Genomic DNA, 12,334 nt, shown 5'->3' with positions numbered 1-12,334 from the left:
GATCTCGCCACTGCACCTCAGACTGGACAACACAGCAAGACCTCATCTCGGAAAAAAAAAGAACAAAGACACATATTCCCCTTAGATCCTTCAGAAAGGAGTACAGCCCTGCCCATACCTTGATTTTGGCCGGTGATATCCGTGTTAAGACTCCTAACCAACAGAACTATAAGATAATAAATTTGTGTTGTTGTAAGCCATTGAATCTGTGGTAATGTTACAGCAGCAGTAGAAAACTAATCCATCCCCCAATCCCCTTACCTTAACTTATTTGACCAACACTCAAGAACCTTAACATAAAACTCAGTTTATTTATTTATTTTATCATTATTCTTTAAGTTCTGGGATACATGTACAGAATGTGTACGTTGGTTACATAGGTATACATGTGCCGTGGTGGTTTGCTGCACCCATCAACCTGTCATCTACATTAGGTATTTCTCCTAAAGCTATCCTTCCCTGGCCCCCCACAACCTGAGAGGCCCCAGTGTGTGATGGCCCCCTGCCTGTGTCCATATATTCTCACTATTCAACTCCCACTCATGAGTGAGAACATGCAGTGTTTGGTTTTCTGTTCCTGTGTTAGTTTGCTGAGAATATGGTTTCCAGCATCATCCATGTTTCCCTGTAAAGGACATTAACTCATTCTTTTTTATGGCTGCGTAGTATTGTATGGTCTTTATATGCTACATTTTCTTTATCGAGTCTATAATTGATGGGCATTTGGGTTAGTTCCAAGTCTTTGCTATTGTGAATAGTGCCGCAATAAACATACATGTGCATGTGTCTTTGTAGTAGAATTATTTACAATTTTTGGGGTATATAGCCAGTAACAAGATTGCTGGGTCAAATGGTTTTTCTAGTTCTAGATCCTTGAGGAATCGCCACACTGTTTTCCACAACAGTTGTACAAATTTACACTCCCACCAGGAGAGTAAAGGTATTCCTAGTTCTCCACATCCTCTCCAGCATCTTTTGTTTCCTGACTTTTTAATGATCGCCATTCTAACAGGCAAGAGATGGTATCCTATTGTGGTTTTGATTTGCATTTCTCTAATGAGCAGTGTTGTTGAGCTTGTTTTCATATGTTTATTGGCTGCATAAATGTCTTCTTTTGAGAAGCGTCTGTTCATATCCTTCACCCACTTTTTGATGCTTGTTTGTTTTTTTCTTTTCAATTTGTTTAAATTCCCAGATTATTGATATTAGCCCTTTGTCAGGTGGATAGATTGCAAAATTTTTCTCCCATTCTGTAGCTTGCCTGTTCAATCTGATGATAGTTTCTAATGCTGTGCAGAACCTCTTTAGTTTGATTAGATCCCATTTGTCAATTTTGGCTTTTGTTGCCATTGCTTTTGGTGTGTTAGTCATGAAGTCTTTGCCCATGCCTATGTCCTGAATGGTATTGCCTAGGTTTTCTTCGAGGGTTTTTATGGTTTTAGGGCTTACGTTTAAATCTTTAACCCATCTTGAGTTAATTTTTGCATATGGTGTAAGGAAGGGGTCCAGTTTTAGTTTTCTGCATATGGCTAGACGGTTTTCCCAACACCATTTATTAAATAGGGAATCCTTTCCCCATTGCTTGTTTTTGTCACATTTGTCAAAGATCAGATGGTTGTAGATGTGTGGTGTTATTTCTGAGGCCTCTGTTCTATTCCATTGGTCTATATTTCTGTTTTGGTACCAGTACCATGCTGTTTTGGTTACTGTAGCCTTGTAATATAGTTTGAAGCCAGGTAGCATGATGACTCCAGTTTTGTTCTTTTTTGCTTAGGATTGTCTTGGCTATATGGGCTCTTTTTGGGTTTGGTATGAAATTTAAAGTAGTTTTTTCTAATTCTGTGAATAAAGTCATTGGTAGCTTGATGGGAATAGCTTTGAATCTATAAATTACTTTGGGCAATATGGCCATTTTCATGATATTGATTCTTCCTATCCATGAGCATGGAATGTTTTCCCGTTTTTTTGTGCCCTCTCTTATATCCTTGAGCAGTGGTTTGTAGTTCTCTTTGAAGAGGTCCTTCATATCCCTTGTAAGTTGTATTCCTAGGTATTTTGTTATCTTTGTAGAAATTGTGAATGGGAGTTCACTCATGATTTGGCTTTCTATTATTGCTGTATATGAATGCTTGTGATTTTTGCACATTGATTTTGCATCCTGAGACTTTGCTGAAGTTCCTTACTAGCTTAAGGAGTTTTTGGGCTGACATGATGGGGTTTTCTAAATATACAATCATGTCATCTGCAAACAGAGATAAGTTGACTTCCTCTCTTCCTATTTGAATACTCTTTATTTCTTTCTCTTCCCTGATTACCCTGGCCAGAACTTTAAATACTATGTTGAATAGGAGTAGTGAGAGAGGGCATCCTTGTCTTGTGGCAGTTTTCAAAGGGAATGCTTCCAGATTTTGCCTATTCAGTATGGAATTGGCTATGGGTTTGTCATAAATAGCTCTTATTATTTTGAGGTACAGTCCATCATTAACTAGTTTATTGAGTGTTTTTAGCATGAAGGGTATTGAATTTTATCAAAGGCCTTTTCTGTATCTATTGAGATAATCATGTGTTTTTTGTCATTGGTTCTGTTTATGTGATAGATTATGTTTATTGACTTGCATATGTTGAACCAGCTTTGCATCCCAGGGATGAAGCTGACTTGATCATGGTGGATAGGCTTTAAAATGTCCTGCTGGATTCGGTTTGCCAGTATTTTATTGAGGATTATCACATCAATGTTCATCAGGGATATTGGCCTGAAATTTTCTTTTTTGGTTGTGTCTCTACCAGTGTTTGGTATCAGGATGATGCTGGCCTCATAAAATGAGTTAGGGAGGAGTCCCTCTTTTTCTTTTGTCTGGAGTAGTTTCAGAAGGAAGTGTATCAGCTCTTCATTTTACCTCTGGTAGATTTCGGCTATGAATCCTTCTGGATTTTTTAGGTTGGGAGGCTATTAAGTACTGCCTCAATTTCAGAACTTGTTATTGGTCTATTCATGGATTCGACTTCTTCCTGATTTAGTCTTGGGAGGGTGTATTTGTCCAGACATTTATCAATTTCTTCTAGGTTTTCTAGTTTATTAGCATAGAGGTGTTTATAGTATTGTCTGATGGTAGTTTGTATTTCTCTGGGATCCATGGTGATATCCCCTTTATCACTTTTTATTGTGTCTATTTGATTGTTCTCTCTTTTCTTCTTTATTATTCTGGGTAGTGTTTTATCTATTTTGTTAATCTTTTCAAAAAAACAACTTCTAGATTCATTGATTTTTTTTTAAGGGTTTTTCGTGTCTATCTCCTTCAGTTCGGCTCTAATCTTAGTTATTTCTTGTCTTCTGCTAGCTTTTGAATTTGTTTGCTCTTGCTTCTCTAGTTCTTATAATTGTGATGTTAGGGTGTCAATTTTAGATCTTTCCTGCCTTCTGATGTGGGCATTTAGTGCTATAAATTTCCCTCTATACACTGCTTTAGCTGTGTCCCAGAGATTCTGTTACATTGTGTCTTTGTTCTCACTGGTTTCAAAGAACTTATTTATTTCTGCCTTAATTTCATTATTACCCAGTAGTCATTCAGGAGCAGGTCATTCAGTTTCCATGTAATTGTGTGTTTTGAGTGAGTTTCCTTTTTTTTTGAGATGGAGTCTGGCTCTGTCGCCCAGGCTGGAGTGCAGTGGCCGGATCTCAGCTCACTGCAAGCTCTGCCTCCCGGGTTCACGCCATTCTCCTGCCTCAGCCTCCCGAGTAGCTGAGACTACAAGCGCCCGCCACCTTGCCCGGCTAGTTTTTTGTATTTTTTAGTAGAGACGGGGTTTCACCGTGTTAGCCAGGATGGTCTCGATCTCCTGACCTCGTGATTCGCCCATCTCAGCCTCCCAAAGTGCTGGGATTACAGGCTTGAGCCACTGCACCCAGCCTTGAGTGAGTTTCTTAATCCTGAGTTCTAATTTGATTGCACTGTGGTCTGAGAGACTATTATGATTTTCATTATTTTGCATTTGCTGAGGAGTGTTTTACTTCCATTTTTGTGGTTGATTTTAGAACGATTGCTGTGTGATGCTGAGAAAATGTGTATTATGTTGATTTGGGGTGGAGAGTTCTGTAGATGTCTATTAGGTCTGCTTGGTCCAGAGCTGAGTTCAAGTCCTGAAAATCTTTGTTAATTCTCTGTCTCATGAATCTATCTAATATTGACAGTGGGGTGTTAAATTTCCCACTATTGTTGTATGTGAGTCTAAGTCTCTTTGTAGGTCTCTAAGAACTTGCTTTTTGAATATGGGTTCTCCTATATTGGGTGCATATATATTTAGGATAGTTAGCTCTTTTTGTTGCATTGATCCCTTTACCATTATGTAATGCCCTTCTTTGTCTTTTTTGATCTATGTTGGTTTAAACTCTGTTTTATCAGAGACTAGGATTGAAACTACTGCTGTTTTTCTTCTTTCCCTTTTCTTGGTAAATATTATTTCATCTCTTTATTTTAACCCTATGTGTGTGTCTCTGCATGTGAGATGGGTCTCCTGAATATAGCACACCAATGGATCTTGACTCTTTATCCAATTTGCCAGTCTGTGCCTTTTAATTGGGGCATTTAGCCCATCTGCATTTAAGGTTAATATTGTTATGTGTGAATTTGATCCTGTCATTATGATGCTAGCTGGTTATTTTACTCATTAGTTGATGCAGTTTCTTCATAGTGTGGATGGTCTTTACATTTTGGTTTGTTTATGCATTGGCTGATACCAGTTTCTCCTTTCCATATTTAGTGCTTCCTTTAGGAGCTCTTGTAAGGCAGGCCTGGTGGTGACAAAATCCCTCAGCATTTGCTTGTTTAAAGGATTTTATTTCTCCTTCACTTATGAATCTTAGTTTGGCTGGATACCAAATTCTGGGTTGAAAATTCTTTTCTTTAAGAATCTTGAATATTGACCCTCACTCTCTTCTGGCTTGTAGTATTCTGCAGAGAGATCTTCTGTTAGTCTGATAGACTTCCCTTTGTGGGTAACCCGACCTTTCTCTCTGACTGCCTTTTACATTTTTTCCTTCATTTCAACCTTGGTGAATGTGATGATTATGTGTCTTGGGGTTGCTCTTCTTGAGGAGTATCTTTGTGGTGTTCTCTGTATTTCCTGAGTTTGAATGTTGGCCTGTCTTGCTAGGTTGGGGAAGTTCTCCTGGATAATGCCCCGAAGTGTGTTTTCCAAATTGGTTCCATTCTCCCCATCACTTTCAGGTACACCAATCAAACGTAGGTTTGGTCTTTTCACATAATCACATATTTCTTGGAGGCTTTGTTCATTCCTTTTCATTATTTTTTCTCTAATCTTGTCTTCATGGTTTATTTCATTAAGTTGATCATCAATTTCTGATATCCTTTCTTCCACTTGATCGATTCAGCTATTGATACTTGTGTATGCTTCATGAAGTTCTCATGCTGTGTTTTTCAGCTCTATCAGGTCATTTATGTTCTCCTCGAAACTGGTTATTCTAGTTACCAATTTCTCTAACCTTTTATCAGGGTTCTTAGCTTCCTTGCATTGGGTTCGAACATGCTCCTTTAGCTCGGAAGAGTTGGTTATTACCCACCTTCTGAAGCCTACTTTTGTCAATTCGTCAAAGTCATTCTCCATCAAGATTTGTTACCTTGCTGGTGATGATTTGTGATCCTTTGGAAGAGAAGAGGCATTCTGATTTTTGGAATTTCCAGTCTTTTTGCGCTGGTTTTTCCTCATCTTCATGAATTTATTTACCTTTGATCTTTGCTGTTGGTGATCTTCCAATGGAGTTTTTGTGTGGATGTCCTTTTTGTTGATGCTGATGCTATTGCTTTCTGTTAGTTTTCCTTCTAACAGTCAGGCCCCTCTGCTGCAGTTCTGCTGGAGTTTGCTGGGGGTTCACTCCAGACTCTGTTTCCCTGGGTATCACCAGCAGAGGCTACAGAACCACAAAGATTGATGCCTGCTCCTTCCTCTGGAATCTTCATCTCAGACAGGCACCCACCAGATGCCAGCCAGAGCTCTCCTGCATGAGATGTCTGTTGGCCTCTGTTGGGAGGTGTCCCACCTGTCAGGAGACACAGGTGTCAGGGACCCACTTAAGGAGTCAGACTGTCCCTTAGCAGAGCTCCATTCCTCTCTTCCATGTCGGCAGGCAGGAATATTTAATTCTACTGAAACTGCACCCACAGCCATCCCTTCCCTCAGGTGCTCTTTCCCAGGGAGATGGGAGTTTTATCTATAAGTCCCTGACTGGGGCTGCTGCCTTTTTTTCAGAGATGCCCTGCCCAGAGAGGCGGAATCTAGAGAGGCAATCTGGGTACATCGGCTTTGTGGCTCTGTGGTGGGTCCCACCCAGTCTCAACTTCCTGGGGACTTTATTTCCACTGTAAGAGGAAAACCGCCTACTCAAGTGTCAGTAATGGCAGATGCCACTCCCCCAACTAAACCTGAGCATCCCAGATCAACTTTAGACTGCTGGGCTGACAGCGAGAATTTCAAGCCAGTGGATCTTAGCTTGCTGAACTCCGTGGGAGTGGGAGCTGCTGAGCTAGACTACTTGGCTCCCTGGCTTCAACCCCCTTTTTAGGGGAGTGAACGATTCTGTCTCACAGGTGTGAGACAGGTGCGCAAGCAGCCATCCAGTTTTGGGCTTGAAACCCAGGGCCATTGTGCTGTAGGCACCCGAGGAAATCTCCTGGTCTGTGGGTTGCAAAGACTGTGGGGAAAGCGTAGTATCTGGACTGGATAGCACCATCCCTCTTGGCACGCTCTGTTATGGCTACCCTTAGCTAGGGAAGGGAGTTCCCCAACCCTTGCACTTCCCAGATGAGCCAACGCCCCACCCTGCTTCAACTCACCCTCTGTGGGCTGCACCCACTGTCTAACCTGTCCCAGTGAGATGAACCGGGTACCTCAGTTGGATATGCAGAAATCATCCGCCTTCTGTGTTGATCTCACTGGGAGCTGCAGACCAGAGCTGTTCCTATTCGGCCATCTTGCCTGGGAAATCAAAATTCCGTTTATTTCTAACTACCTTATCTAGCTTGCCTCCCTAGGTCCTAGGCCCACTCCATTCCTGAGTAGTGTCCTTGTTTTCCTCATAAGGCCCTTTAGGACCCTGTTCCACCGTAAACAAACATCTCAGTCTACCTTCTCAAACTAAATGAAACATGAATTTTTATCTTAAAATTTAAGATCTTCTGCAGCCTTTTCTAAAAGAAAGCTTTTGTTTATTCCACTTTCTTCAACACATGTTGCTTAAAACAGGACTGGGTAATCTACTTCTAGACCATTGTTTGTAGCCCTTCTTCAACAACCCTCCTCCCCTGCCTTTGATCTTCTGTGTCTATTTTTTAAATTCTGCTTCTACCTGAAGTCCTTGACAAAATCAGTGTTTTCAATCTCCTGAGAACCTCTGGTCTCAGTAGGAATTTCTCATTTAAGAGTTTTTTCTATCCTAGCCTGCTATTTCCCTACCAATTTATCATCACTGTTAAATTTATTCTTTGTCTTCTAATTTTTGCCTTCTAATACTTATCTCCAAATCCATTACTCGCATTTAGCTTTTCTTCCTTTATATTCAGACTGGACTTCATAGTAAACTTTTCAATAACGTGCTCATCAGCCCTTGTGTGCCTTGCTAACCCTCACTAATGGCATTCAGCACTCCTGCCATACCTATCAGGAGTAGCTGCATAAAATCTCAACAAGGTGCCAATTATAATTCCTGATAGTTCATGGTATCAAACTTCTCTTCAGGTTCTCAAAGCTATGCAAGAATCTATAGTCATCTTTTTGAAGCCTTTGCAGTGACTGCTTCACATTTTTCCCTTTTTCCTCAAGCCTCCTTCCATTTCCTTAGAGCATACACTCTCATTGGATAACACTGCTTCTTATTTCTCTAAGAAAAAAGCATTCCTAGATGAACTACATCAATTGCCTTCTAATGTGTTGGGGTGATCAGACCCAACACCAGGCCGTTGGGGCTACAAAGTCTGACAGAGTCAAAGGAATGAGAAAATAAAAGTTAAGAGTACATAAGGTGGATCCAGGGGGCCAATGCTGGTATGGAGGCTGCAAAGGCCCTGAGCTCTGGGAGCCCACATTATTTATTGTTGATCAAAGAAGCAGGTGGTGAGGACCTGTGGATGTGGGGGTAAACAGGTGAGACGTGAGGACGTGGTGGTAGGCAGGTAGTGGTGCATCAAGTGTAGCTGTGATGGTTTAGCATTTTCTTTGATGCATATGTAATATGCTCTGCTACCTGAGATAATGGAAAACATGTTTATGAGCCTGGGAGAGCAACCAACAAGTCTGTGCATATTCTAGAGGCCACGAGGGGTTTTATTCCCTGAGCCCTGGATTCCATCCAAGCCGGGAGGGATGTTATGCCCTGGGCTTAGATTTGTGATGCGGCAGGGCAGCCTTCCCCACTTTGGCACAGAGCTTGCTGTTCCAAAGGCCACAAGGGGAGACCCTGGACTCCAGACATCTTCCAAGATTTTTTTATATTATGACAGACAAGCCAGTCTGTCCTCAGCTTTTCTACCAACACTAATGTAACTTCTCTTGTCACCCTTTCCTCTCTCTCAGCAATAATTTCAAGGTTCGTTGACTGTAACATTATCTCCACCCTCCCCCACAAATCAGAACCTATAAATGATTATAAACAGCTGAAGATGGAAGAGCATAGATACAACTCACCTCTTAAAAATAGATCCAACACTGAATATTAGAATTCCTAAAATCTAATTTCAGAATCAGGAACCCAGCTTCAAAGATAACAGACTGCTGATAGCTCAGCTGCCCTCTTCTACCCTAGAGTCTTTTTGTTATGGGAATAAAGAGCCGAAGGAGTTGACCTAATACATAGAATTAAATTGGAGCACTATCAGCCAGCTTGTCAAGGGAATCAGTTCTATTTCTTTCATAATGAAATACTTTAATGCTCAGCTGTTGCCATTCACTATTTGAAAATATCATTATGGCATAAAATGTATGTAAATATCTGTGTAAACAGATTTGTTGATTTCATATTCCCAGTAGCTGATACCAAGGTATGCCCCCCACCATGTCCAACTAATTTTTAAAATTTTTGTAGAGACAGAGTCTTGCCATGTTGTCCAGGCTGGTCTCTAACTCCTGGACTCCCACTTTAACCTCCCAATGTGCTAAGATTACAGATTTCATTGTTTTTATATTTTGTTGTCTTCAAATCTGTGAAAATCTGTTTTCACAGATTTTGTTGTGTTTCTATAACTAGATGTGCTAGAACCTCGAGATTAGAGGGAATCTTTGCTCTCTAATTTTTCTTTTTCTTTTTTTTTGGACTCCTTTCCCATCTATTTTCATAACTATCTTCATGGTTACTTAAATTAATGTGAAATACATTAGATTATTGAAAAATATCTAGGCATTCATGCTTCCAATACAATTATATTAGTCAGGGTTTTCCAGAGAGATAGAACCAATAGGATACATAGGTAGGTAAGTAGGTAGGTAAATAGGTAGATATATGATTGCTTTATAGATAAATGGATAGGTACATAATAGATAGATAGATAGATAGATAGATAGATAGATAGATAGATAGGATTTATTAGAAGAATTGGCTCATGTGATTATGGAAGCTGAGAAATCCCACCACAGGCTATCTGCAAGCTGAAGATTTTGGAATGCCAGCATCATGGCTCGGTATAAGTTTAAAAACCTTGGAACCAGGGAAGTGGATGGTGTAATTCTCAGTTTGACGTCAAAGGCCTGAGAACCCAAGGTGGGGTTGCCACTGATGTAAGTCCTGGAGTCCTTAGGCTGGAGAGCCTGGAGTTCTGATGTTCAAGGACAGAGAAAGGAGAGCATCCAACTTCCAGGAGAGAAACAGGGGAAATCTTTTTCTGTCTTTTTTTGTTCTATTGGGCCTCCAGCCAGTTGGATGGTGCCTGCCCACATGGAGGCAGATTTTCTCCACTCTGTCCACTGACTGACAAGCTAGTCTCCTTTGGAAACACCCTCACAAACACACCCAGAAGTGTTGCTTTACAAGTTCTGTGGGTATTCCTTAGTCCAGTCAAGTTGACACTTAAAATTAATCATCACAATGAATATGTCACTTTTTGGTAAATTTCTGTATAACATAAGAGAAATCCCTGAGAAATGGACTCTTTTGTCTATGGTAAAATAACCATTCCAAACAGTTTTTGTCGCTGAAGGGATTATTAACAATAAATGAAGGAACTGCCCTTTTGCGTACTCTAATAGAAGATACACTGCATATATTCAGCAAGTATTTATTCCACATCTTCCATGCTCCATCCAGTGGAGTTGTAGCAATGAATAAGGCATATATGTCTTTCATTTCTATGACTTTTCAGTTTGGCATGAGTGGTAGATATTAAATGAATATCATCATTTAATTATTTAGTCTCAATTTTATGAATGTTATGAGGAAAGGCACAGGGTACCAGAGGATACATACGGAGGGAACAAAATTAATATGTTGAGGACAAAAATAGCTTTGTTGATGAACTGTTGTTGTTTAGGCTAAGACCCAAAGGATAACCTTATGGAAAGAGTGTGTGTGTGTGTGTGTCTTAATAGAGTGGTTTAAAAGCCAAGTTTGGTTAATTTGAAAAATTAGAGTAGGAACATGTACCTTTTATTTGATCCCGTCTCAATCACAGGAGCTGAAAGCCTTCAAACTACATTTTGTTAAGTCTTTGGTAAACACATTTCATATTAATTTCTGTTACAAGGCAGCAGGAATAGGCACAGTGCCTCCAACATGTCAAAGGGAAGTAAAGGCTAGTGGAAGGGAATAACAGCTTCCTGATCTCCAGGTAATATTTCATTCATTGAAATGGTTCTTGGATTGTGTTTTTCCGGCTGTACAGTGACTAATACAGGATAGACTAATGGCATAAGAGCCTAATGAGGTCAAAAGGGACCAGGTAAAGGATATTCTTATGGGTCGTATGAAGTATATTGGATTTCATTGTAACAGCAATGGGAACCCATTGAAAGATTCGCAATACAGAAGAGAGAGCATCAATTTTCCATTTTTAAAAATAGCAATTTGACTGCCATAAAGAGAATGGATTTGGTGAAAATAAGAGTGAATTCAAGAGTGGATATAAGAATTCAAATAAGAAATGATGGTAGTTATATCCAAAGTGAAAAACTGGAGAAGTTGACAGAGCTGAAAAGAAATTGATAGGACTAGGGGCTTGGTTGGATTTAGGGGGTAAGATAGGAAAAGTTAAGGATGATTCTAAGATTTCTATCATGAGCACTGGGTAGATGATCAGGTAATTCACTGAGATAAGACAGTTTTAGGGGCAAATATCATAACTTTGAGTTCGAGTTGCATATGAGATATACAAGCAGATATGCTGAGTATAGTCCTAACATCAATCTATGCTGGGAAGTAAGTTTAGAAGTCATCAGCAAATTGATTATATTTCCAGCCATGTAAATATATGAGATCTGTTAGGACATGAGCATATTGTGAGAAGAATAAGGTCTAATCCTGAGAAATGGGAATATTTAAATGACATGCTGAAGAAAAGGTAGTGCCAGAAAAAGAAAATGAAAAGTGGCCAGAGGGGAAAAAGGGAAATTAAAATGTGGTGTCATAGAAACAGAGGGACAAGAATATTTCTAGAAAGAGGAAATAATTATGTTGAATACTATGATTGAATGAATACATTGGTAATCTCAGCAGGAGCAAGTAGCAGAAACCAAACAGTTACTAATATAAACAGACACTGAATTTGTTTAAAAGAAGTTAATTTATTAAATCTCTGAAAGGTGTGGTAAACCACATTAGAGTCCAGCAGTGAGAAACAATGCCCAAAACCATGTTGCAGAAGTAATCAAGAGAAGATACTATTGATGCAGCCAGTGGACATTAGCTGCCACATTTGGCAGCAGGGAGAAGACTTGAACTATTCATTAGACATCACTTTTTACACTGCTGCCATGGTCACTTCTGAAACTCAGTTTCCCTGCAACTGTCACCACCACAAAAGACTTTCTTGAGGGCTGCATTATTCACAAGCCAGAGCACCTGACCTACCTGGTAATGGAAACAGAAGCTAGGTTGAAACTAATGGTGGAATAAATGGAAGATGAGAATTTGAGAAGAAAAAGAATACAGTTGACGTTTGAACGATGCAGGAGTTAGGGGTACTGACTCTCTGCACAGTCAAAATACCATATGTAATTTTTGACTTCCCAAAACTTAACTACTAATAGCCTACTGTTGGCATACTGATAACATAATTGATTTACACGTATTTTGTATGTTAAATGTATGATATACTTTATTCTTACGAGAAAGTAACCC

The sequence above is a fragment of the Chlorocebus sabaeus genome, chromosome 22 (assembly GCF_047675955.1).
Source record: "Chlorocebus sabaeus isolate Y175 chromosome 22, mChlSab1.0.hap1, whole genome shotgun sequence".
Classification (NCBI taxonomy): Eukaryota; Metazoa; Chordata; class Mammalia; order Primates; family Cercopithecidae; genus Chlorocebus; species Chlorocebus sabaeus.
This window is presented reverse-complemented; position numbering follows the sequence as displayed.